Source organism: Drosophila obscura, unplaced genomic scaffold (genome assembly GCF_018151105.1).
Source record: "Drosophila obscura isolate BZ-5 IFL unplaced genomic scaffold, ASM1815110v1 contig_1, whole genome shotgun sequence".
Lineage (NCBI taxonomy): Eukaryota > Metazoa > Arthropoda > Insecta > Diptera > Drosophilidae > Drosophila > Drosophila obscura.
In genome coordinates this window covers 11,323,169-11,350,126 of record NW_024542679.1, presented here as the reverse complement: position 1 = coordinate 11,350,126, position 26,958 = coordinate 11,323,169, and the positions used below count along the sequence as shown (strand labels likewise).

At 41.1% G+C, this 26,958-nt stretch overlaps 1 protein-coding gene across 1 annotated transcript in view; it reads left to right on the top strand.

Annotated features, from left to right (window-relative positions):
- Positions 1 to 26,958, top strand: part of LOC111071229 (frizzled-2) — a 99,416-nt gene that overhangs the window by 1,969 nt on the left and 70,489 nt on the right. The window contains 2 exon segments of the mRNA XM_022362448.2: positions 627 to 895; positions 22,723 to 22,779. The gene's annotated coding sequence lies outside the window, so the exon portion shown is untranslated.

Sequence of the window (26,958 nt, the reverse complement as noted above, 5' to 3'; positions counted from 1 at the left end):
TCAAACATAAATCCTAACTGATGTCTCCATTCCCGTTAGACATTCAACAACACACAAAAAAACCTTCAATTTTGTTTGAAACAACTTTTTATCATTTCTCTTTTATGCCCTTTTTTTTGGGAGGATTTTTAAAGGGTTAACACACGCTTTACGACTACAAAAAACTTTTTTTTTTACGTTTACGTTAACTTTTTGTTTTGTCTGTTTTTCTGGCTGGTCCTTTGGTCCTTTTATTTGGCGAAAATATTTCGGCATTTTGTTGGCATTAAATTGTCAGTGAAACGAGATTCCGGGAGCACGTGGTATGGCATGGGGTAGGGGCATGAGGCAACAATTCAAAAACGTGAAACTGCCACTAAAACATGCCAAAAATCTGCGCGCATTTAAAATATTTGCCCCAGAGCCGCATTGAGAGTTATCCAAGCGAGGAAACAGAAAGGGAGGGAAGGGAGGGACTCCTGGCATTTGGCTGGGATTTGATTTAGTTGTTGGGTTGCCACACCTGTCCCCCCCAGGAGCTACATTTGTGTGTCGGTTGCCTGCCACGTGGATGTCTCTCTCTGTTTGGGTTTCATTTTAATTGCTTTCCCACTCCTTTCTATAACTAATTTAAAATATATTTGCAGATCAAATGTGAAACATTACTATTTAAAAAACAAAGAAAAATCCGATGTAGAATCATCAAAAATATACGTAAAAAATGCAACCATTCCGTTCCGTGCCGTGCTAAACAACAACATAACGTATACGATCCGAAATATATATAAATCAATATCTAACTATAAACCTAAGTATAATCTAAACGATTCTATGTGCAATTGAAACAATCAGTTTTGTAATAAAAATTGAGGATTTAATGAAAAACTAATTTGAAAGAGTTAAACATCTTGGAACGGTAAGTTTTTTGGATCTAAAAATAGAGGAAACTTATTTTTTTAAGACTTCTACAGGTTCAATGGGTTATGGGAAATTCAGTATTTTTAATCGTCTGTATGTAAGACTTGGTTCTATTTCAACTTGGTTTATACTTGAAATATTTATAGACAAATTTGGTTAAAAGAGTTCTTAGAAATTTAAAAGGAGTGTATATTTCTTTCACTGACACAAAATATGTTCAACTACTGTTCCAAATACTTTGTTTCTTAGTTTTATTCAAAAAATGCCATCAAAAGTTTATTACTTCAGTCTTATTTAGCATATACATATTTCTACAAGTATGTATAACAATTAATGCCTTAGATTAGGTAAAAACAGTTTAGAATTCGTTCGAATTCTATCCTAAATATATTCCCCTAAGATATATCAATATATTAATATTTAACTACTGTTTTCCTGCTTAAAAGTTTCCTTATTATGAGTTTTCACACATATTTGTGTCGTTTGCCTTTACCTTTTTCCTTTCTGGACTTCTGTTTATTGACTTCAATTTGGTTTCGAATACCGAACCCCCAAAAACTCAATTGCAGGACAGAAATGAGTCGAGAAAATGGGGGAGTAGGAGCGCGATTCATAGACAGGGATAAGGAGGATGAGGAGCAGGATGAGAAAGCATAGCCATAGCAAACAGAAGTACCATAATCCAGAAAACACCATTCAAGGGCAACTTTCACCGGCTCTCCAGTGATGGTTTATGGGGTGGTGTAAGAAGAGGTCAAACTACCCAGCCACTCGGCACACAGTTCTGCCGATGGCTATTTCCGTCCGTCCGTCCATCTATCCATCCATCGCTTACCGTCTGCCATTTTCATTTTTTGGCCAGGGGTCGAGGACTCTACTCTGCCGCAGTGGTCGGCCACATTGGCAGTTTTTGGGTCTCCCCCACAGACATTGGGACAGTGGACATACATCACAGGCCCAAGTTCAAATTTCCTACTTCCTCTGACGAGTTGTTTTTCTCCTGCTGTTGCTCCTGCTGTCGCTTTTCCTGCACCTCCTGCTCTTCGCTGCTGCTGCTGCATCTCCCGCCGCGCCGCTTTTTTTGAGTGGCAAAATTGTTGTTATTTTTGCAGAGTTTTCCCCAAAAAAAAAACCAACAAAACAAGGCACAAGGAAAATATAGAAGGAACATTTTTGAAAATGCCTGCCAGAAGAAGGCTGAAAATAGCAGAAAAGAGAAGAAAAGAGAGCAGTGGCAAAGTCTGAGCCAAGCGGCAAGGACATGGACATGGAGTGAAAACAGCCATAGACGTAGTCGCAGTTGTGTAGTCGTCGTCTCGCACCTTCCACCAACCACCCCCAAAAGTGGGGGTGTCGCACGGCTACAGCGGCAGCGGCATCCAAGTCCGTCGACCCGGGGCGCCCACATAACGATGCAGCAGGCGGTGGCAGGCGGCAAAGGCAGGCACGGCAGCATTTTCAACAATTTCCACATTTTATCTAACCAACCCCCAAAGTGGTGTCGACTGCAGAAAAAAAGGGGAAAATCCTTGCGGGGTAGAGAAAGAGCGCCACAATAAGAGAGAAGAGAGAAAGGAGAGTGGAGCGCGAAGAGGAGAGCCAAAGCCTGGAGAGGGGACTCCAGAGAGAGCCGTAGACGCAGCAGACGACGCTTTGGTCTAGTGTTTTGTTGTTGTTGCCACATAACCTTGGCAGGAAAGGGTATAGACGTAACTTTGTTATTCCTTTCTATTCGAAATTGAGAGAATAAAGAATCAAAAGACCGCCGCCAGAGTCCGCGCGGGTTTTCTTCCTTCCTTTAGTGGCTAATGCCGGGCAAAGTGTTATTTAAAAATAAAGCCTAGAGTGCTAATAGTTGTTGAATTATGGCAAATATTGGAATGGAGATGATTCTAATGTGTTTTCAGCTCATTGTTCTATGGGAACTGAGTACTCATTAAGGATATCTTAACGATATTTTGTTTGCAAAGCTAATGGAAGGCTAGTTTTATGTAAGTTTTGGCGAAGAGAGAATTCTAGTGGTATTTCGGTTGATTTTTCTATGAGAACTGAACTCTATTTGAAAATATCTCCATTAAATTTTACTTATTTAGGTCTTGGATGTTTAGGATGCTATGAACATGGCACTTAAATTACTTGTTCTATGTGAACTGGGCTTTTATCGCAAATATCTTAATGAAAGTTGGTCTGTTGAGGTCTTAGTAGTCTTTAGTTTTTATAAATATATTTTCAGAGATTTTTCATGTACTTTTATATCATTTCGTCTGTGAATTAAGCTTCGAATCAAGCGTTTTCTCTTAAATTCAATGATTAAAAAATACGTTATGATATCATTAAGCATTGAGATAGAGAAAGAGCATCAACACAAATAGCTGAAAATCATTTCATGCCCCAACAAATAAAACTTCTCAACTTTATCCTTGAACTTTTGGTTTGTTGGTTTTTCAGTTCCTGTTGCCGTATTTTTTATTTCCTACGTTTTACTCGTTTTTCTTCCTTTTGTCCCACCTTATGCACCTGGCAGACAAATCACACAAACTGACACGAGGAAACAAAAAGCCGAAAAAAGGAAAACAATTCCAAAACGTGTTTAACATTTTTTCATCTTCATTTCGCATTTTAAATAATTTTTCTTCTCTGTTTTCCTAAACTTTTTAGGTCTCCAAAGATTTTCCTAACCCTAACAAAAAGCGGGCGGGCAAGAGAGACGGAGAATAGAAAGAGAGAAGCTTGGAGAAAATTGTTTTTTTTTGCTTTAATTTTCGGCAATTTTTCTTATGCCAGAAAGAAAAATCGAGTTGTCGTTTGTTCCGGCTACCCCCCCGGTCTGACATTTTTAGGGGTTGGCTTTCCTTTTGGCTTTCCCGTGCTTTCCTTTTTTTTTTTTGGGGTTTTCCTTTTTTTGTTGGTTAACTTTTCTCATGGTTTTCCTGCTGCTGCTTTGCCAGGCTCTTCTCTTGCCTCTACTTTTGTTGTATGTTTATGCGCTACGCGTTTTCCCTAAGATTGACTTTGACATTAGCCCCAAACACACACACACACAGATATACACACACATACATACTGTTGTTGGGGGTCTGGCTTTCGACACGCTTCGTCCTGTCGTCCTGTCGTCATCGTGTTTGTTGGCCGGGTTCTTGTCCGCCATGTTGTTTTATTTTAGCACATTTACGTCATAATGGCATTTCCTTCCTCTCTCTGGCTCTCTCTCCCTCTCTCTCTCTCTAACACTCTGCTTGGGCTTTCCTTTTGCTTTCGTTTCCTTTCCAGCCTTCTGCTGCGCGCCTTTGAGACTTTTCCCCACTCACTTGTGGGCTGTGAAAATTTTCATTGTGTCTGTTAGCGTTCCCCTCCCATCGCGCCTTCTTAAATTTTGCGTTTCTCCTTTCTCTGTGAAGGTCCTTTATCGTGGTGTCTGTCTGTCTGTCTTTTTTTGTTGTTGTCGTTGTAATTGCTTTTGGCTTTATTGTTGCCCCATTCGCATTCTATTTTCCTGTTTTTCCTGTTTATTTAATTTGATTTCATTTTGATTTTTATTAGTTTCCCATGCGTTTTGCCCTAGTTCTAGAGCCGGCAGCATTTTCTATGTTTTCCTTGGGCTTTCCCAGTCCCTTTTCTCTTAAATGTAATTTAAGTTTTTTCCCCCCTGCCTGGACATCCATCCCCGCACATAACCGCAGCAGGCAGGCAGCAGCAGCATTGACAGGCGGCATTGACAATGATTGATTACCCACCCGATAGCCGAAACCTGGAAAAAAAAAGTGGAAAACCCACATTTAACGTTAGATTCGGCCCCACCTGCCACACCACCCATTGAACCTGCCAAACACACACACACACTCACACACAAAGGAAAAAGGAAAAAGAAATACAGAGAGAGGTACAAATATTTCATTATCTTTGATGTTCGTTTGCTTTAGCCACCAGCCCCCGCCCTTTTTGGGATCCAAAGTTAATTGTAATTACACATAAGATAGTTGCAACGATTAGATTCAATTTTTTGGTGTGTGTGCGTGGCTGTTGGCTTTAGTTTCTTTCTCGATTATTCAGACTGCAGTAATCTGATTTTGGATTTTGTAATTTTAGTTGTACCTTAAATTAAAGACAATTAAGGGGGACACCAAATAGCTGACGACCGATATGAGGGAAAAAACACATTGAGCAAGAGTGGGGCAAGAGTGGAGCAATAGGTTTTGTGGTGGCACAGAGTCGAGATTTATGAAGAGGCCACTCATTGAATTGGTGCCATAGAACAGCGGTTCGCTTGACAGTTGGTTGAGATTTACGATGAAGGCCGATGAGTGGAAGAATGACGGGAATAAAGGCAGAATGAAATGGAGACTGACTGGAATGGAGTCAGTAGCATGAAGAATGAGAGAGTGCTTGGGTTAATGGCTCTATCTGCCTAGCGATTGTATGAGCATGGCAACTCTGGTACAGAGAGAGAGGTGGAACGTTTGGAATTTCTATATTTATGAGCACATAATTTATTATGTAGTTGGTACGTGTTTTGGAATCCCCTAAAACCATTTAGAATAATGTTAACATTATATCAAAACAATTAAACATACTTTTACCTTGCAGCTAAATTTATTTTGGATTGTTTTATTCAATAAATTGGCAGACCTAATATTGTTTTGTTGCTCAAAAAACATTTGACCTTTAAGTCAATGAAATATAAAACCTAATTTCTACTATTTATTTTCCCATAAAATACAACTCTTAAAGGTAAAAGACTCTTTGAACAGAGTTGAACCAGGCTTAGCCCTCTAAAATACACCATCTTGGGGGTTCTCTGTGATGTATTCAAATAAAATCAACTGGAAATACACTTTTAATCCAAAAATATTCCCCCACTACTCATTAATATCCTTCACATAATCATTCTTTATGCACCCCATGTCAACCCCATGGGGCATATCAGGATGCCCCTGCTGCCACAAAATAAACCTAATTTTAGGCCCCAAAAGTGACACTTAAAAATATTTTTGTGGGGGGACCGGGACCTCCTTGAACAGCATAATTACTGCAGTTCTCTTCCCTCATTATCCAACCCCCAAAAAAAGGAGACTCCATCTGGTAGGGGTGTGTCCTAGAGAGAGAGACGGGGAAACCCTCGTCACGTTGTGACGTGTGAACGCGTTTCCAGTTTCCAGTTGACAATCTTTATTAATCAATTTGGAATGCGCATCCGTAGGAGTGTCTTTCCTCTCAGAAATACTGTAAGTAATTAAATTAAAATGCTAGCATGTGTTTTTTTCTCTTCCTTCGTGCAACCTCCAGGCATCCTGTGGCATCTCCAGCTCCAGCTGCACAGGCAGAGACAGAGACCCTCCTCGGGGGGATTACCCGCAGACGTTTGACAAAAGCGCTGACAGCAGCTCTCGGGGATCGGGATCGGGTATGGCAGCGGTAGACTGGATCAGGGGACGGTTGACAATGGCATTTAATCAATCAATTTTGAACGGTAATCAAGCGGGCAGCAACTTCAACTTAAGTACGGGGTGAGGGGGATGGACACGAGAGGACCCCCAAAAGGGTCCAGAGGGAACTGCTGCTGCTGCTGCTGGCTCTTGCTCCTGCTGCCTCTCTTTGATTGATTGGTTCTCTGTTGTTTGGGCTCAATGGATCTCTCACGCGTGGACTTGTCGTTCAAGTTTAATTTCAAATTATAAATATGCAGGGAATCCAGAGCCCAGAGCTAGGGATACAGAATGGGAAAAACCATCTGGCGATTGAGGCAAGTAATTAAGTGATTAGCACTGCCACTGCCCCCCCACTCTCGCCCTCTCGTCCTCTCGCTTTTAGTTTAATTAATTTTAGTCCTTGGTTTTCTCCGTTTAAGATGGATGGATGGATTGGATGGGATTTGCCAATCAATGGAAAAACAATCAAGCTGAAATGATTGATAAGGACTGCTCGTAGTACTCAGCAAAAAAAAATGTGAGAGCAAAAAGTGTAAAGGCTAAGCAGAAGAGCAGGACTACCTCTGATTTCTATATAACAAAGGAATTTAATGCAATGCTTAATTATCATGAAATATACATATTTACTACTACCTATAGATATCTATTCAACTTCAACTTTCAATTCAAAGTACTTACTGTTGGTATATACATATATTTATGTATTTCCATAAACCAAATTTAAAATTCCTAACCAATTAAAACTCAGTTTTGGTCAAAAAGATCTTTGCTTCTAAGCAAAAAAAAGTAACACCCAAAAACCAACCACTCTACATGCTAATACCCCAATGAATGCTCTATAATTTCTCAATAATTCTCATTTGCATATATAACCTGATACAAAAATACATTAAAATGACGCCAGAAAACCAGAAGAAAGAAACGAATTCATTTAGTTGGCACCTTTTCATGGAGTTTCGTGGCAATAAAAATACCAAATAGACAATTAATTATGGGGCCACAAATAATGGCAATAAAAATTAATAAGCATTAATTTGAGTTATGAAAAAGAGGTCTGGTTTGTGGCAGTAGTAGCTCCTAGAGAACTCTCCCGCCAAAAACTTTTCAACATAAATTTTGATAACAAATTTTCGTGAGTAACAAATCAGCGGAGGGAAAACTGCAGTTTGTTTTGGTTGCTGGTTGGGGGTAATTATTATTTATTTTATTTTTGTTGTTTGGCGGCAGGTGCCAAAAGAATGAACTTTTCCGATTGCGTTTGCCAACTATTTCGCTTATCTTTTTGGGGGAGCGCAAAAACATTTCACTGGTAACAAAATAGAAACAAATTTTTTGTACAGCGGCGGTTTTCCCTTTGATACGACGCACAGTGGAGTTGTGTGTGTGTGTGTGTGTGTGTGTGTGTGTGTGGGTGGGAAGGGGAGTTTTGGAGCCAGCAGCAGCAGCTTGATTGGAATTCGCTTGGCCCACAAATTGGCGCTCTCAGCGAAAAGATCAAAGCCGTTGCCGTGCCAGAGAGTGTTAGACGACAAATAGACGACAATCGAGAGGGGCCCCCGCCCCCTCCCACCCTTCATCTATTATTTATGCAGATGTTTCCGCTTACATAACCAACGCTCCGGATCGCTGCGCAGTCTTTAAACTGTTTTGATCGCCTCTTTATCATCGGTTATTCGTTATTGGTATTCCCCCGAACGAACGAAACGATGGGTATATTATTTCTGTTAATCAAAAAGCGTGAAGCCAAATTATTCAAAATTTGTGTGACTGCCTTTTGTTGACGATGATGTGTGCAACGGATGGTGTTCGGGCCCTCGATTTATTGACACCGATTTGTCTCTGTTTCTGATTGATATTCGTAATTAATGACACAAGCAGCAGCAGAAACAGCAGCAACAGCAGCATCACCATCTGAGGACCTACGAAATGAAGTGCAATCATCAAGTACTCGACTCTTCACTGTAGAGGTTTAAATGGTCTGGCAATGGCATAAATTGAAGGGTTTCAGGTGGAAATTCTGATTGAACAAATTTGGGGACAGGTGCCAGAGAGTAAAAATGAAAGGATTGATTATAAAAACAGCCTGCCAAAGGGGGCAGATGTATTAGAAAATGTTTTTATGCTTTATCAAATCTTTATAGGCTCTTAATCTTTAATTTTCTCTTAGCTGAGCTGCACTGTGCGATGCAGAGAGCGCATGGCAGGAGTGAGTGTTCCCGGTCCTGCTCTTCCATCATTTACCCGTAATACGATTTCATTTTCGACAGTTGGCAAACGTTTATATACTTACCAAAAAAAGGGAAAAAACGACAGCAATATGAAGTAGCAACGTTGACAGCTCTTTGAACACCAAACACAGTGCACAACAGAAGGCAAACCAGACACTATGGAACCTCTAGGGAAGGGGGGCGGGACCTTAGCAAGTGGCAGGCTTTTGGCAGTCCCCTCGAAAAAGGAGGAACCCAAATGCAGCTGGAGTTCGGAGTTCATTTGGCGACACTTTGTGCCAAGTTTTTCGGCAATAGTTGGGCGAGTCCACATGGCCATCTGTCTGTGTGTGTGTGTGAGTGTACGGGAGTCCCCTGCCATTATCATCAACGTTATTGCCACAAAATGTCGCGCCGCAGTTGGTGCCCCCGTGTTGTGCCTTAACAGGAGGACAGTGTGTGTGTGTGCGAGTGCGTGGCTGCTGCTGCTGTCGCACTTCATTTAAAACTTCATTACATGACGCCATCAACATATATGTTGCAGGTTCTTCCAGTACCACATAGCCACACACACTGCTTCCCCGCATGGGAGTGTTGCAACAGCCGTTGCCAACTGCCAAAACCAGTTGGAATCCAAAGCGTTTGTCTCCATTTCGCTCCTGTCCTCTCATGTGCTGCTGTCCTTTGCTTGCCCGTCCAACTTCCCTTTTTGCCGTTCCGGTTCTCTTCTGCATAATTGAAAAATTATTTTATATGGAAATTCCACTCAGTTTTCCCAGGGAAAAACTTTAAAATTTAATAAAATTTTATACGCACCATTTATACAAAATAAAAGAGCAACAAAAACAACGACGACAGCAGGAAAAATATATGCAAGGAAAATCAACCGCGAAACATCAAAAGTCAATTTGTGTGTATTTTAAAAACTTTTAATGCACGCACGGGGAAAAGGACAGTGCGGTACATAAATGTGGCAATTTTACGCTTGTGTCGGCGTTAAATTTTAATAACGGGGCAATTCCGGGCAAACGAACCAGACTTTCCATGGCGCTATCAACGTTTATGCCGGTTCGTTGAGGCGTAACAAAATGGGAAAACTAGAATGCTGGTTGGTTGGTTTAGCTGATATTCTTTGGTATTTAATAGCATTTTTTAAGATGTGGTAGCTCTGGTTAGCCTTGACCGCTAAGCCACACTATGAGAGGTACAAACATCAATTTAAAATAAGTTTTTTAATGAAAAATTATATTTTGTGAAACATTCTCTATCATAGTGAGACTTAGCAAGCACAGATGGATTTCCTACAGTTTTATATTAAAATTGTATTAAATAAATTCTTGTAACACTCTTTTTTTAATATTAGTTTTAGACGTTAAAAATTACTGCTTGCTTTATTTGCACAGTTCGTATACATTTTGTGGAATTTTTGTTTTTGTCATGAATACTTCACACGCAAAAACGTTTTCCACACTCCCCCAGGACTGTGTCCATCATTTTGGTCAGCATTTAGTGCGTCTGTCATTCCGTCAGTCTGTTGTTGGTCCTGTGCTGTCGTTTTCAGTGCCTGGCTAATAGTTGTGCGGTTCGGCTGTTGGGTTTTTGGGGCCAATTATGAAAATGACAGTGCTGTCTGCCGGCCTGCCAGTCTGCTGATAGACATACGCTTTACTGCAATCCTGGAGGACACCCTAAACCGAGTAACCTAATGTGATTAGCATAGCAGGCAATAGAAGCGACAGGCTGCAGCAAATGCCCAAATTAGTTTGATTAATCGGCTTTTTGGTCGGCTGAAAAGTCTGACCATTTTTTGGTTTCAAATATGTCGAAATTTTCCATAAATTTCACTTCACTCGAGTGCATTTGACGTACACGACACGAGTAAGCAAAAAGAGGGATTTATTTATTTATTATCTTGTTAAAAATCCAACAAAAGCATCGAACAAACAAATGCAATTAAAATTTAAAAGAGGAAAAACCCAGAGCCACAGATGAAAATGTATTTGCATATGTAAAATAAACAAAAATATTGTATGCTTTTTCTCCCATATTTTATGAAGAGGGCCTGGCCCGGCCCTGTCACCGAGACACTTGAAATTAAATTTAATAAAAACAATAACATTTTGTGTAATTAAAGACATGTCAAACATTGTGCCAGTAAACAAGAGAGATGTGTGAGAGATTGTGGGAAGATTTCATTGAAAAGTTTTGTAATTATTGGTAAAATTTCTTAAATAAAAAATTACTCAATTTATTAGCTTATGAAATGTAACACTTTTGCTATACAATTTTGTGGATTGATTTAAGTAATATTTTGGCAGGCAAAAGATTATAATAAAAAGATTGGTCAAGGATTGTTTCCCTCTCTCTCTATCAGGTTGACTAAGCAAAACAGATTGTCTTTCTTAATTCTTAACTGATATCACTTTTTTTACTCTGTTCCAGATTCCCATTTAAGAGAGAGATTAATTTGTGTGTAACACCCCATAAAAACTGCCTTAATTTGTTATGAACTACCTAAAATGGACTCAAATATTCCCAATTCCCCTGATATTTAGATAATTTAAACAACGAATCAATATCTAATAGTCCCCATATACACATCACAGCATCTCATCTGCACTTAATGAACTCCCCAATCATTTCCGTTTTCCATTTTTGACAACTAATTTTACAGTGTCACCGCCTAATGCTCGAAAACCACTCCCCCCGCGATATACACCCCACAAAAGTTTCAATTTCCAGTTAATAATATTTCGAAACGGGAGACGAAAAAAGCCTCTTATAAAATTATCGATCAAAATTGTATTTTTGCCCACGCAAATGAGAGAGAATTTCCGCTACCAACGAGAACGAGGCATGACAAAATTGAGCCGAAAGCCGCATGTCAATTGATCTGCCACCAATTGAGGCATATAGCCACAGTACCCCGCCCCCCATTCCCCCATATTGTAACCTGAACATTGAGGCTTTGAGAAGGCGTTGAAATTGAAATTGTAGAGCGGACGAGGTCACCCGCCCTACCTGCCTCCCTCACGACAATCCAATGAACGTGAGCGGGGACCAAAGCTGTGGCTTAAAACCCAGAGACCCAGAGAGGGTCTGAGAGGAGGGAAAATGTAAACAACACCACAAAGGTGTGTAAATAATGCGTAAAAATAATAACCCAAACAAAAACATAATTTGTGTTGACTCTTTTTGAAAATTTTCTATCCGTACATTGTCCAATCAACTTTTTGTTCGTGAGTCTGGAGTCCGGCAGGCAACTCAAGTGTCGCGCTCCGGGGTCTCTTTGGGGGCTTATAATTAAGCCAAAAGCTGTTGAAATGTGATGCCCACACCACCTCCACACCTTCACCTGAGAGTCTCTCCATCTCCAAACTCCATTTGAGAGTCTCAATTCAATTAAATTTTCCAGGCAACACCAAAAACAAATGACTTTATTTTCTCGTCTCGATTTCTGTTGGCCATAAGAAACCAGTTAGCCAAGTTAAGCGGCCAGCCCCAGGCCATACTCAGGCTAGAACGTGTCGCGTTGGTCGTCGGGTCTATTAAAAAACGCAAACAAGTTGCAAAAATTGCCCAAATACAAATGCTAAATTGCAGTCGGTAAATGTGCAACAAACTGTGGCAAGTGGCATGGCAAGTGGCAAATGATGTTAATGACAAATGGGATGGATGGACGGACGGACAGGCTCGACTATTTCGTGGCTCTGTTGATGACCCACTTGGTCCGCTTTTGGTCACGCCACTTGCCACAAGGAGAAAAAAAAAAAAGAGAACACTTCAAGCTGTAAAGAATAATCGTGTGTCTGCCGCATGGTTGATGCCTGTGGGGGCGATAGGAGGAGAATGATTGAGTGTGGGGGGTGGGGCGCTGAATGGAGGAGAATGTGTCAGAAGTTATCTCTTGGTGGCACATACAGAAGGGTGCTTAAGCAGCAACAGATGGAGAGCATACATCAGGGATTAAACACAGCCACGAAGCCAGCCTTTACTGCTAAGTCACACTGCGAGAGAGACAGAATAAAACCCTTTTAAAGAAGATTTCCCTGTGCTTCACTGTATTAACACATACCACAAGCCACAAGTCACTGAAGTGACTATGAGAGACTCCTTTGACACCACCAAAACTTTTGAATTTCTTGATTATCTGCAGACTGCACCCATTCTGATGGGAACAGTACGAGCATATTTCACTTCTATTTCATCTATTCCTTTCATAGAAACCAATGTAATTTTGCACACCCCCAGGTCCAGCCTCTGGCAATGAAGGTCATTCGGGGGCCATTCGTTCTAGCCCGTCGTCTCTGTCGTCGTCTTGAGCGTATCAGTGCCTAAAAATCGTCAACCATTAAAGGCGCAGTATCCATTATAATACACAATAGTGTCATTGCCCAGAGAGTGGAAGAGCGAAGGAGGGGAGCTATAGGGGAAGGCCTTTGCTTAGTTATATAATGGGCCTCGTCCACAGCCCACACCACACCCAAAAAAAAAAATGCTCACAAAAAATGTGAAATATTTAAGGCAAAGTGTCACATAAAAATGACTTATCTGCTTGTATCAAGTGGGTGGCTGTGGGTACGGGCAACGCCACGAGCTTGGAAAATTGTCAAAATCTCGGGGTAGCAAAGGGGGATGCTGATGCTTGGGGATGGATTGGGGATTGCCCCAGAGCAATAGCAGTGGCAGTGGCAGAGACAGTGGGAGTCTCAGCGACACTCGAGAGCTTCAACTGCGTTGGTCGTCATTTTATCTTTATGCGAAATCCAGTTGGGATTAATTGGTGGAGGCGAGAGGGAGACGGAGTCACATAGAGATAGAGATGGAGATACAATACTTAGTAAGAGAGCGATGGGGATGGAGACGCGCAAGTGTTTTTGTAATTTAATAATGTGAGGCAGGCCCGGGGTAGCACAAGACTTGCCCGAGACTTTGAATGCTGTTTTGCCTTTGCTATCGTCGTTATCATTGCCCCAATGAGAGCTATTGTTGTGGCACCTTGTGGTACAGACAAGTTCGTTTAGGGTATGTGGGGGGTATGCAGGGTTAAAAGAATGAAAAGTTCATAAAAATAGGTGCAGATGTTTGTTTGGACTTTGGTGATCCACTGTATAGCTGAGTAGCAGCGGTCTGCTTTGATTTTTTGTTCCATTTTTGTTTACTCTAAATCGAGTGCAGTGGAGTCGCAATTGTCTTATCTGCTTTTACGATCTTGTTACGATCTGCTCTTCTTTTCACTCTCGCAATTTTCATTCCATTGCTCTCTATGCAACAACAACAACAACAACAATGCTGAGACGAGCTTCGGTCTCAGGCTCTCGCGCTCGCGCTCGCTCTCAGCAAATACAAAACATTTGCATTGAGTAATGAGAAATAACCAACGGGACTTTAGTGCATATGTTTGTTAATGTTTTCATTTGCTTTTCCCTCCTTTATAAACTCAAACAATTTCCGTGTACACCCTTATATACAGGGTATCCTTTAATCGTATCTCTTAGCCGTATTTTGGCTGGAGCTGTCGCCCCATGCAAGTCCCCTCGTCAGTCCATCATTCATTCGTTCAAGTGGCTCGCTCGCTCGCTCAATTTGCTTGCTGGTTGCTGCCGCTGCTGCTCTTGCTCTTAAATCGCATTAAATTGGGCGCCCTGCCTGCCTCAATGCTGCTGTGTCAGCATACAATTTGCAAGAACTGTACATACATACATGTATATATGTATATGGATATACATTTATATATATTTGTACTTGTATCCGCCTCTAAATTGAGTTTTAGTGCATGTTTACCCACGCAAATTGCTCGACGACTGACTTTGCCATAAATCTAATGTAAGTGCGATTGAGGCGGCACAGCACTGTGGGAGGAGAAGGCGGCGGCGGCTGGGACTGCGACAGAGCCACCATTGTGTCAAAGTGGGAGGATGGTACAGGGGCAGGGGCAGGGGTTGGGGGATATATCTAGTCATATAAGTCGGATTTTTTATTTATCTCTCTCTTTATTTTTTTTTTTTATGCAAAATAAATTATAAGTATTATGTACTTGACTATTTATTGCTGCTGACAACCAGACTGCAGATAGAACGAACGCACGGAAAGACGTATTGGATTGATGATGGAGTGGTGCCAGGCTGTGTGGCAGTGAGCTGTGGCAGGGGGCAGAAACTGGGACAACTGCAGCAGGCGCCGTTTTAATTAACATTTATTGAAAACTCGATGTCGATGGCGTCAGAGCTTTAACTAAATGGAAACAACATTTAGCAGACACTGTAATTAGTTTATAGTTTAGTGATTGAACAGATAAAAAGTGGTTGGAATACCCTACACACTATGATTATATTGATGAAACGTGTTCATGGTGGATTTAGAAACTGATTGGAGAGTACTAATTCAGCCAAAAATATACCGCCAAAACAGCTTAAGACTTTCACTGATTTTTCAATTCAAATTACAGGAAATTCTCATTTAGTTTTGCATTTTTCTTGGCTCTTTCAGCTATACGATATATAACGCCATTTTGGGGTGCTTAGAAATTTATAAACTTCCAGTCGACTCCAGTGCAGAGAACCTTTCAAATAGTTCGACCATCAGCAGTCTGGGTTAGTTAACTAATTAAACCAACTCAAATAAATTGTATTTTCTTTACAAACAAACTGGTTTGGCTCTACAGCCAAGCAGCCCCCAACGCCCCTAACTCCCACTCGAATGTCTAAGCAAATGCATTCGCTTTGGCCTATAAAAGGCAATGGGCTAATTAAAAGAATTTGCCGACTTGTTCAGCAAAACACTCAACACTCATTCGGTTTCTCTGTCTTTGTCTGTCACTCTCTCTCTTTCTCTCTGTCAGAAACTCTATGCTATCTGGGGAACTAGCTATCAAGTATGTTCTGCTAAAAAGAGAAATGCAAATGGATTTCTATGTCAATTGAGACGAGAGTCTTTTCTCTCTCTTTCTCTCGCTATGTGAACAAAATGCCGCTTGGAATTCCTCGCCCCCCCTCCATATCATAGAAGATGCCTTCCAACAAGTCACTTGTCAATGCACTTGACTTATTTTTCCCCAGAGAAAACGAGAAATATAAAATTGTTTGCAACTATTTTGCATACAAATTGCTTTAGTCAATAACTGGGGAAAAGAATATATGTACGTATATATTATGTATGTGTAAATGTGTAAATGAGTCTGATATGTCATTGTCAGCGGCAGTCAGAGGCAGAGACACTTGTCTCTCTTGTCACAAATTGCGTATACTTGATATCCCACTAGGATGTACGTATAGAGGATAAAAATCAATAGGGCTCGTGCCTGTGTGGCACTGACTTGAATTTTGGGAGTAAGTTTGGTGGTGAAAATTTAAGTTGGTCAATTGTGGGCTACACCTGAAGGACCACCCGTTGCCTGCCCATAAATAACCCCCCAAAAAAAACGAAAGAGATATATAACCCTCGGAAAATCAAATCAAGATCCAGGGGAAAAAAAAGACTAAGCACCGTCGCTGTTCGAGGACGTGACGCTTAGAATTTGCATGTAAGAGTAAAATAAAATTTAATTACGCTTGTCGCCTGTCAGTCCTCATTAAGCCAGCGAGCCAGAGAGCGACACAGCGGCAAGGACAAGCACAAGGACCATGAGGAAAAGCGGACAAAAGCGAATTGCCGGACGAATTACACGAATTCAATTAAGAGCGGAGACCTGAATGGTTTGAAACAGGTGTGAGGATTTGGATTTAGTTCTTGGCCAAAGGGAAAGCTTAGACAATGAATTAAAATGGGGCCATCCCCCACATCGTACGGATGTGGGGAGAAGTAACTGTTTGCTTGGCCTGGTTCTGGCCCCAAATAGAGAGTCGTCGGAAATGGAAAATGGAAAAAAGTTGGAAAAAACTTTGTAATTAAAGATTTGGTCGAATTATTTGAATGTTTAAGTGTTTGGGTAGTGAATCATTAAAACATTTAGAAATAGTCATGTATTATTTCTATGAATATTTGTGGAATCAGAAAATCTACGCCCCTTTCGCATTTATTTGCGTAAGAATCTTTGAAATTGATTTCGTAATTTGAGTAAATAGCCGTATATTCCATAAATCATTTGATTGGCAACTAATTTGATCAATATCCCATGTTAATTCCCTTAGCCAACGCAGTATATTTTTCAATATTTAATCAATTAAACTAACGAATATTGAATAACGTTTCCTCTAAACCAACAAACGAACACACCAAACTCGAAAATGCACAAAGTCCTTTTCAAATCTAAAATTCAATAAGTAAATTAGCTGAAAAAAAATGCACATAAAATGAAATCATCTCGCAAAGCGACAAGCAAATTGATACATTATGAGTGGCCGGAAAAAAACACGTTGTCAAAGCTGTATATAAAATAAAATTGCAAATCAGTTGCATATTTTGGGATTTTAATTGAAATTTCATATGCCTATGCGCCCAGGGCCCACAAAAACTTTCTATCAATCTAGAGAGAGAGACAGGCAGGCGGGCAGGCATGGATGTCTGCTCGGTGCTGTGTGCTGCTTTGCATATCAATCTAAAAATCAATTAGAACTTGCCCAAGCATCCAGAGTCGTCGTCCCCCAGTCCCCAGTTGGGGGAACTTTTTTCATTAAAAATAAGCGCCTGCTTGCCGCCTGGCCCCTGGATTGGTAATGCCAGTGGATGACAGACCTGCCAAGCGGGCAGAAACTTTTGAAAAAATGTATAATTACTGGCGTTTACGTAGCGCCACTGCTCTCATATCCCTTGAAACACCGAAATCTCCCATTCCCACCCCAACATGTTGAATATCTGCGTTTAAAACCAAAGCCCGCTTACAGTTTACATTTGAGAAACAAAAACAAGAACCAAACCCAGACACAGACACACACAGCCGCAGCACACGCATGCCTCGCTTCCTGGTTGGTTTATAGAAAAAATTTGCATAAAGTGCGCATAAATTATGGCGGGAAAAAAGTTATAATACCATACTTACAGGACGAGCCAGGCAGCAGAGCAGAGCAGAGGGATGACTCGACGACGAACCATCCTTGTCTCCTTGTTGGCTCTCAGGTGTGCCACCGGTGACAGAAACTGAACAACTTTTCATCACAGACCACGAGCTCCGTTCTGCTGCTCCCTGCTTACAGTTGAGCACAAAAATATCCAAACACCAGGGAAACAAATTTGTTTAACAACATTTTCATAAAATAATGCAAAAGTTTGTTCTTGTTCTTGTTGCTGTTCTGTTCCCTTTTTGCTATAATTCATTTGAAAGAGCTCCATGGACAGGACTCTGTTCTCGCTCGGTCGCAGCTGTTGCTCAGTTGTAGCTCAGCTGCAGCTGGGAACCCTTGATTGTTGGTGGGGAAAACAGCTTTTGAAAACGCCAAAGCACTTGAATGCCTATCAATTCATAGGAATATAAGTTTTCGACGAAACTAATGATGAGCCGCCACTTGCAAAGGAACTGCTAGTTAATTCGGAGGCTTAGATGACTTCAGAATTAGTTTCATATAAAGATTAATGGCGGTGGATGGTTATTGGGGATCGTCACAGCAGCTGTCACAGTGTTAGGATGCTTCGAATGTGTATAAAAGTTTTTGGCAAGTAAATTGTTGTTTTGGGGTCATGGGTAATGAACTGGTGAGTTGTTGGTATCTTGGGATAATCCTACGATTATGGTAATTATACTTGTTATGGCAATTGGTTTGGAGGTTCTAAACAGATAAGAGGGAACTAGATTTTAGGATTTTACCTAATGAAATATAAATTAATATTTCTAAGGAATTTATATATATTTATTTATAAATTATAATTTATGAATTTTGTCACCCACTGTACATGCATGTGTACATACATATGTATATGTACATATGTATACAATATGTCAGAATAGCAGTCTGCTTTGATTTTTTGTTTATTCTGCACCGAGTGCAGCGGAGTCGCAATTGGCTTATCTGCTTTTACGATCTTCTTTTCGCTCTCCCAATTCTTTACATCCCTCATTCCATTGCGCACTCCCCAAGAACAGCAACAACAATGCTGACAGCAGCGGGTCTCGGTCTGATCAGCAAATATGAAAGACAAGCATCAAACGTAAGCAATGCAAGTAACCAAAGTGACTTTTTGTTGTTGTTGTTGCGTATGGTTTATCCCTCATTATGACTGAGATGACGGACTCCTCATGCTGAGATGACTCACGCTCTCAAGTTAAAGCCCTTCTTTATTTTTTTAGCTATACATACCACTATTCCTCTACTCCAGAGATAGCTCCTCTCTCTTTAAATACAACCCTTAATATAATATTTTCAAATTCTTGAAATTGTGTGTCTACCTCCTTTTACATAGTTAATGGTCCTGGCCCTGGCATTGGCGCTGCCTTTGCATTCTTGCTATATCAATTCCGTACGCTGCCGCTAACTATATCTCATACCCTACTACACCCGCTTGCTGTTGGGATTCGCACCAGCTGCACTTTAACTAAACTCTAATGCAAAATTCATGGCCAGGCTAGGAAAAATAACCAAAGTGCCAGAATGGGGAAAAATGGAAAATGGTAGGAAGACTTGTCTGCATTTACTATGCAACCGGAGAGTAGTGGAGTTCGAGTCCGGAAAATGACCAACCAACCAACCCAAGCAGACAGGGGGCGCTGGATGGTGACCGCAACAACAGCTTGAACGGGAACGGAAACGGGAATGGACACCCCTTTGGTGGGGGGGAAGTACGGAGGGGCACTCTTGCTCTGCACTGTTTGAGGCTTATAAACATTTCATGAAGAGACCTCCACACAAGTGAGCAAATGACAGAGGGCCATTTTGTTGTTATTCCCTTTGATTGATAATGTTTGAAGGGACAAGGAAGCGTCCTTCCAACTAATGAACTAATAACTCAAAAAAGTATGAAGGACCCACAGGCAAGAAAGAGCCTTGCAGAAAAAAAACTAACCGCAAATTAGCTTATTTGGCATTTTTACAGTCATTTCATTTAATTTACACAAACAAATTTGCGCCCTGGCCAGAGACAAACAGCCAAACAGACATACAGACAGACAATGAAGCGCTTGCCCGCCCGTCAGCCCCATAAAAGTAATGAAGCTGTTTAGGCGTCTCTAAGTAGTCGTCCGGAAGTCGGCAAACGACCCCAACGACAACGATGGCTCCTCCATGTCTTGTGTCAGCAGGAAAATGGTCCATTCCACGCTCTCCATTTTTAATACCCTAAAAAACGGAGGGTAGAAGAGGTGATGCGCTTTTTTTCGTGTGAGCTAAGCCTCACTGGGAGAGGGTGAGAGAATAAAAAAGGGAAAAGCTTTAGCGAAGATTTTAGGAGGATTTTTGGAAAAGCAAAGTTGCTAGAAAGTTCTTTAGTGGGTTTTTTTTTTTGCATATTTTATTCTTTAGTTTCTTTGCATCTTCAAGGGTATCTGCACTTTCGATTCCCCAAAATCTAGCTCTCCTTCCTGGTTTCCACTCCTCCTTCTGGCCATTGCCGTGTGGGAGTGGTGCAAAAGACTGGCATTAGTTTGTGCCTTCTGCGTTCATTCAAAATTCATGAAGTTGGGCTTGAAGTTGGCGCCGTTTTTATGCCCTGCCCCCGCCCCCAACGTCCACTAAAGCGGTTGAAAGCTTTTTCCGCACATAACACCACGATATTGCTTAACAAAATTGCCATAAACGTGGAAATTGCAGCCAATTGTTGAGGGGGGGCAAGGCCGGCTTTTGTCTGTTGTCTCATTAGGATTGCTTTTTACACCTTTACGGATAATGATATTTGATGACCTGTCTGTGGATCAGCACAGAGCCAATTAGCGGCGTCTCGGAAAATGCTTTTTTGTTTGATTGAAATTCCTATCCTTTTTCTTTTGTAGCTTAGTAATCCTGATCCTGTAAGAGACGGTCCAACTATTTTGCATTAACTTATTGCCCCGTCGCCATGGCATCGCCACCTGTGACAGCGCGCAGGAGAGGCATACCCAAAGTAAGGAAAAGTTCTTGTGATGCAAATTGAGCTAAAGAAACTGAAGGGAAGAAAATGCGTCGATTTTTGAAGAGTATTTCTGCAGTTTCTGCAACGAAACTCAAGTAAATTGTTCTACCAATTGTAGAAATATCTTGCAGGATTATTTCCTTCATCCTTCTGCCTGCCTGTCAAATTCCGAAAGCTACTTTAACCAGAGCCGCCTTAAGCTGGCGGCTGGCAAGCCCAAGCCTCCGCCTTTCCGGCGAAAAATGTCTTTCACTTGCCATATTTCGCTCTGCAGGCAACTTCTTTTTAATGAAATCCACTTTCATATGTAATTTTGCCATCAGCAGAGAAGAGAAGCTTTTTCCAGACAGGAGTCCTTGTCGATGATTTTCCCTGCCAAGACAAAAGCCGCACCACCACCAGCACCACGACCAACGAGGACGATGTCGTTGACGACGCTTTTCGCTTTGTGTCTGGCCATAATTTCCCCCAAGAGCTGCTGCTTCTGCCGCCGGGAGGGACGGCGGGGGGAAAGGACGACTTGCCGCAAAGTTAAGCAAAACTTTGTTATTTGTTTTAAGTGGCAGGTTGTGAGAGACGGCACGCTAGCTCCGAGGCAAGGAGCTTCCTTATTGCTGCTGCTTCTGCCGAAGCTCGTCCTGGTTCTCGTTTCTCGTTCTCGTTTCATTCAACAGTTCATAAAGTTAATTTTACCACAGAAATTATGTTAAAACGATATATGGCCTGGCAGGGCAAAGGATTTTTGCCCAAAAAATGTCAACAGTGTGTGTTTGTGTGTGTGTGTGGGAAATGCAGCAGTAGAAGTTATCGGAAATGGAAATGGCATTAGGTTAAGGAACTTTTAGCCACAAGACGAAAGTTGTACCGTAAGACACCGTTGCGTATGCGTAATTAGTAGCCTCCTTCAGGTAGCAAAAGGAAGAACCTTATTTATGGAAATTAAAGAAGGAATTCCCCCAAAACTTATTGAACTGTCAACCTTAAGCCAAACAAATGGGGAAAATCAGGAAAAACTACGAGTACCAGTATGAGTATTCCAACAAAAGTTGCGTTTCTTTTTCCAACAGAGAAATCAAAGCACAAGTCAAGAACTTTTGATTATAACAAATGTTTTTCTGCGGAGAAAGAGAGGGAGGCGAGACTGCGGGATAGATGATGATTGTTGGGATGCCAAGAGAGCAGATACAAATACGAGTCTAGAGCGTGTGTGGGCCTTGCCACAATGACAGTTGATAATAAATCTCTCCTTCTCGCTATCTGTTGGTCAGTTTGCGCCATGCGCCATTAGGAATGTCTTTGGGGGAGAAGCACGACGGCTCTTGGCCACAAATAATTCAGTAGCAACGTAAATGTAATTTCTGTTTGGCACGAAACAACTTTTTCTGTCTGTGCGAAATGGTTATTTCAATTTGAGGGCTTTTGTGCAAAAGATCTATATAGATACGATATGATTGCCATTTTGCAATGATGGGAAAAGGGAACAGAGCAAGTTATTTGGGAATTATGAAGCACTATGAACTAGAGGAATGCATTCTTATTTATAATAATATTTTTTCTATGGGAACTAGGGTTTTTCGTTTATTTTTTTCCTTGTTAAAGTTGATTTTAAGATGGAATCCAACAGCCAAATGGGCATTGTTTTGTTCATACTGACTATAATAATGAGCCGATTACAGTCAGATTCTGTAATGTAATAGATAGTCATTCTTTATGCTTCGCATATCTTTAAAATTGGGTATAAAATTGAATATACCCCCATAGTAATCTTCGAGTCCAGGGTATAAAGCAAAAAAATAACCAAAGTAACTGCCTGTCACAGGCCATAACTGGACAAGCATCTTACCACTTTTATTTTTGATGGGGAGAGGTGGTGGTCTATGGAAAAGTTTTCCATTTCCTCGCAGTCAATGACAGACTCTTTTCATTAGGCAAAAGCAGGCACTCGACGGAAACTTTGTGGGAAGTTTTTCGTTGTTAAAGCTGGTCCTAAGACTGGTTATGGGGACAGGTCTTGGCGCAGGAGCCGGCCCAAGGGTTTCCTGGCCTGACTGGTCAGTGGACAGGCGGCATGTGACATGGCCAGACATTCCACAAGTCTACACGGAAAAGTAGAAGCATGTAATGGCATGTGTTTTCTCGGCTTTCAGGAGTCTATTTTCCGCATCTCGAAACTTTTTTGGACTAACAAACATCGTTTCCTTTTTCCTCTTTCGTTGCAGGCGACTTTTGTTTGGAAGCCTTTAAGCCACCGAAAAAAAAACAACAGGAACCGAACGGTAAGTGTCAAAAATTTTACCCAAAACCCCCACTCTTTGTGTGCCTGCTCGTGCCCTTGCGAGCTGTGTGAGTGACATTTGCCCGGGCGCCTAATTGTAGGCAATTAATTTCTGGCACATCAAAGCGAAGCGAAGGCTAGAAGAAAGGCTGGAAGGAAGGAAGTCCTAACCGGCAGGAAGAGCAAACAAGGAAGAGAACAAGAACCAGCCAAAAGCAAATGCAGCTGGTGTCCATTTTCCCTATCCTTTTTTGAGGGTTGAAACCGCGTCGACTCTTGGCCAAACCGCACCTTTTTAACCCTTTTTTTGTGGGGGGACACAGAAACCAGACACACAGAGAGAGAAAACATCGAACCGGAAACTCAATGCAGCTCTAATGTGATGGACAAACAAGCGAATCCAGAAAGTCCTGGTCGTGGTCCTGGAAAAGCAATTTGCTTGGGCGTTAAGTAATAATGAAGCCAGGGAACGTAGCAATACGATAGCCATGGCTATCATGGCTGCCATTATTTTTTGTTATGGATACCCTTTGCAAAGGGTACTATTATTTGGAGCAGCAGGAAGCTTTTATTCAGCGCAGATTTACTTTTGTTTTTATTTTTCTATAGAAAAATGAGAGATGCAACTTTTTCCAGATCATACTCGGGGCTTTAATACTTGTTGACGGCATATTTATTGATATCTTAATCGTTTCTATCATTACTCTAGTTGCTGTGCATTTCACACTCGTTTCTATCATCGTTTCTGGTCATTCTCGTTGCTGTTTTACTCGTTTCTGGTCTTTCTCGCTGATATCCCACTCGTTCGTCTTTCCATCCATGAAAACAATCGATCTTTAAGGGTATCTCTAGCTTCCTTCTTCTTTTCCCGTATGTTGATGTCCTGCTCTGCTTCTCTGACCGAAAGTTATGGAGCAGGTCAAAGGGTGTGATGGCCAAATAAAATATTTATGAATTACCCCAACGAGCAGCAGAACGAACCGAACCAAACGAATGTTTGGGTAGCGATTTAATTGCATTACCAGAGGAGATATCTACGAGTCGATAAGTCCTAGGCAGGCACCCACATAACCAACCCCATTCGACACCCGCCGCCCCCACGAATAAGTAGCATGTAGCATGTGGGGGGTGTGTTTTGGGGACTTTTGGGGACTGTGGAATTGGAAGTTCGGCTTTTTGGGTAATTGTGGCTACAGGGCAAAAGGCATTACAAGTGTAGGAACCTGCTGCTGCTGCTGCTGTTTCTGCTTCTGGGGGTAATTTCTTTGGATGTTGGGGAGTTGTTGTATGGTTGTATGGCCTGCGGACTGTATTCTGCGGCGGAAAATTTGCGAAATCAATCGAGTGGAAATTGTACAAAATGGCTTTTCGAGCACTAAATCAACGGGAAGGAGGAAGCCACAGCCCCGGACCAAGTGGCAATGAGTTTGAGAAAGGTTTTAGGCTGGATAAAACGTGCAGAAATGGAGAGAGAATGGAAAGAAAACAGATGAAAGCACAGTGGGAATTAAATAGAGAGTATGATTAAAGAAATAGCTAGAGATTAGGGAAACGGAAACAATGAAATAAAGCAAAAAAATGTTATAAAAAAATTAGTATGAAGAAATCGCAAAAGCTCGTGCGAAAGCCAGTCGTTCCAACAGCCAAAACGAGAACTTGTTTCTTTTACTCTAGCTTACTCTATAATAATAAAATGATTGCAACCAGATTTTTCCATCTATTAGTTATGATCATTATTTATGATGCTACTTTTCCGAATTTCTCATATCTTGAAAGAAAAGTTGAAGAAATAAAACTGGAAATCAAATACAGAAAATAACATAAAAAGAGTTTCCTTGATTTTATTACAGAATTTATTTGCTCTTCACTTTTTTGTTTGTTGTTTTCTGTCATTAAATTCTATTTGAAAAGACATTTCACATGCAAATCGCAAGTGCTTCTCTCTCTCTCTCTCTATGTATCTTTCTCGCTCTCTTTCTATCTGTTTTGTGTCTCCGTTCTTTTGTATCTCTAAGCGTTAATGTGCTCAATTGTTTGCCTCTGCCTCGTGCCTATCCATACCTCCCCTACTCACCCTCCTACCCATCGTGTCATTGTCATCGCTGCGTTGTGAAAATTAATCAAAAAAACTTTTACCCAACAAACATTTTCAATTGACAATTTAAACTTTTATCTGGGAAGACATTTTACATAAAAGTTTTGTGTTAAAAATGTTGTGAGCAACCCCCAGCCTCGCCCCCACCGAACTAAAGATGAAAAATGCGGACTGGCTTCTGCTGGTACTTCTCCACCATTTTCTTGGGGGGAAAACTCACGAAGAGATGGTTCGAAAATTCAAAGTGGGCTGGCGGGCAGTCACTTTAGTAGGCTGCTCACAGAGGCTATCAAAACTTTTGACGCTTGACAATTTGAAGGAAGACAGAAAGGTATAAGGGGGAGGCTATAGCCCTAGTCTGGGTCCTGGTCCCTGGCCCTGTGCCTCGACAAAAGTGTGTTTTGGAATAGGTAAAAATGGGGGCGGAGTCCAAAACCCCTTTGGCGGGTGAGGTTTCAAGATGGAAGCCTTCCTCGAGGCGTTGACGATGTAACCAGAACCCGGAACACTCAATGCCAGACGCACAGGCCCTCACTGTACGCACTTTTGATGAAGTTTATGCGGAGACAAAATCAAGATATTGAAAGGAAATCACCTTAAATGTATCGAATAATGTTTGGCTTACAATTTAAGAATATTTCCCAAAGATTAATACTATTTTTCGTATTATATTTTCTCTGCTAATTTCTTAATTTCTTTTTCTGCCGCATAAACTCCGCCTAAGTCAACATAACTAACTAAACAAAAGTGCGTTTCCTTTTTTGCTGTTGTCGTATTTATTTACATTTTACACATAAATGCGAGGATGCCAGGACTCCCGAGCTTCCTCGCATGAAACACGACAACAAGGCGCAAAATTATGCACAGAATCCCCCCAGAATCCTTCAGATGAAATCCCAGCAGCGTTAGCCTTGTCAGCGATGCTTTTGATGTGTGTGTTTGGTTTTCTGTGTGTGTGACAGCCAGCAACAAGGTGGGATGAAATCCGGCAACAGAAGCAGAGAAAGAGCCAAAGATAGAGGCAAAAACGGATTCAGAAGCAGATACCAGAACCAGACACAGATACATCAACAGCCGCACACACACAGATACTCCATACAGTCACAGAGATACAGGACACAACATGGGAGCCGCCACAGCACATAGGAAAATTCAACATGGCGTCAGGGTTGCTGCTGCTGCTGCTGCTGCTAACTTCTGACGGATGACTGCCTGCCCCTTTGGACTCTTTCCACTCTTTTCCAGGAAAAACAAGGAAAGAAAAATCCAACAGCAGCAGCAGGAGCCACACACCAAGCTGAAGCGATTCTGTGCGGGCCTGTGCGTTGGAAAAGTGTTTTTCTTTTTTTTTTTATTTGTGTTGAGGGGAGAAAGTGATACCCTGTTTAGGGTTTATTGTTATGGAATGTATTGGAATGGAGGATTGCGGGATTGAGATATAACTTGACTAGTAAGGAGTCAAAAAAAAAAAGCAACTGCAAAGCCATGAAGCTAGAACGTTTATTAAATGAATACGATTTTTCAGTTTTCTTACTATGGAGAAGCTTAGGGATATTATCAGAGAAGCTTAGATATGCCTAGAGAAAAAAGGCCTTAATTTAAAAGTTAATTTAATATTATTATATAAAGCTTTCAAAAGAAAATGGCTTACTTAAATTTTTGCTGAGCTCACCTATTCTGTCATTCTTTTCACCGATATATTCCATTAAGCTCGGGAAATTTACTGCATAGATTAAATGTCCATCAAACCATAAAGTTTTTTTTTTTTAGCACTTTTAATATTCTTAAGACTGCAGGGCAACCAATCTATTTATACTATTCCTGAATTAGTTCAGAATTGAGCTATCAAGAATTCAGTTAATATTTCTATTGTAACTTTTGATTGTTCAGTGCTTTACTTTTCTCTAAAAGTTAAACCATTCCATCATTTATATGTATCATTCGCTGAATATTTCCTGAATCTTATCTGCGAAATGTCAGAAATTATTAAGTTTGCCCGCCGCTCTCGAAAGTCAATCATCTTTCACATTTATTTCCTTCATTAGCTCGTGTTTCCATTGCTTTTGATGATGTTGCATGCCACTC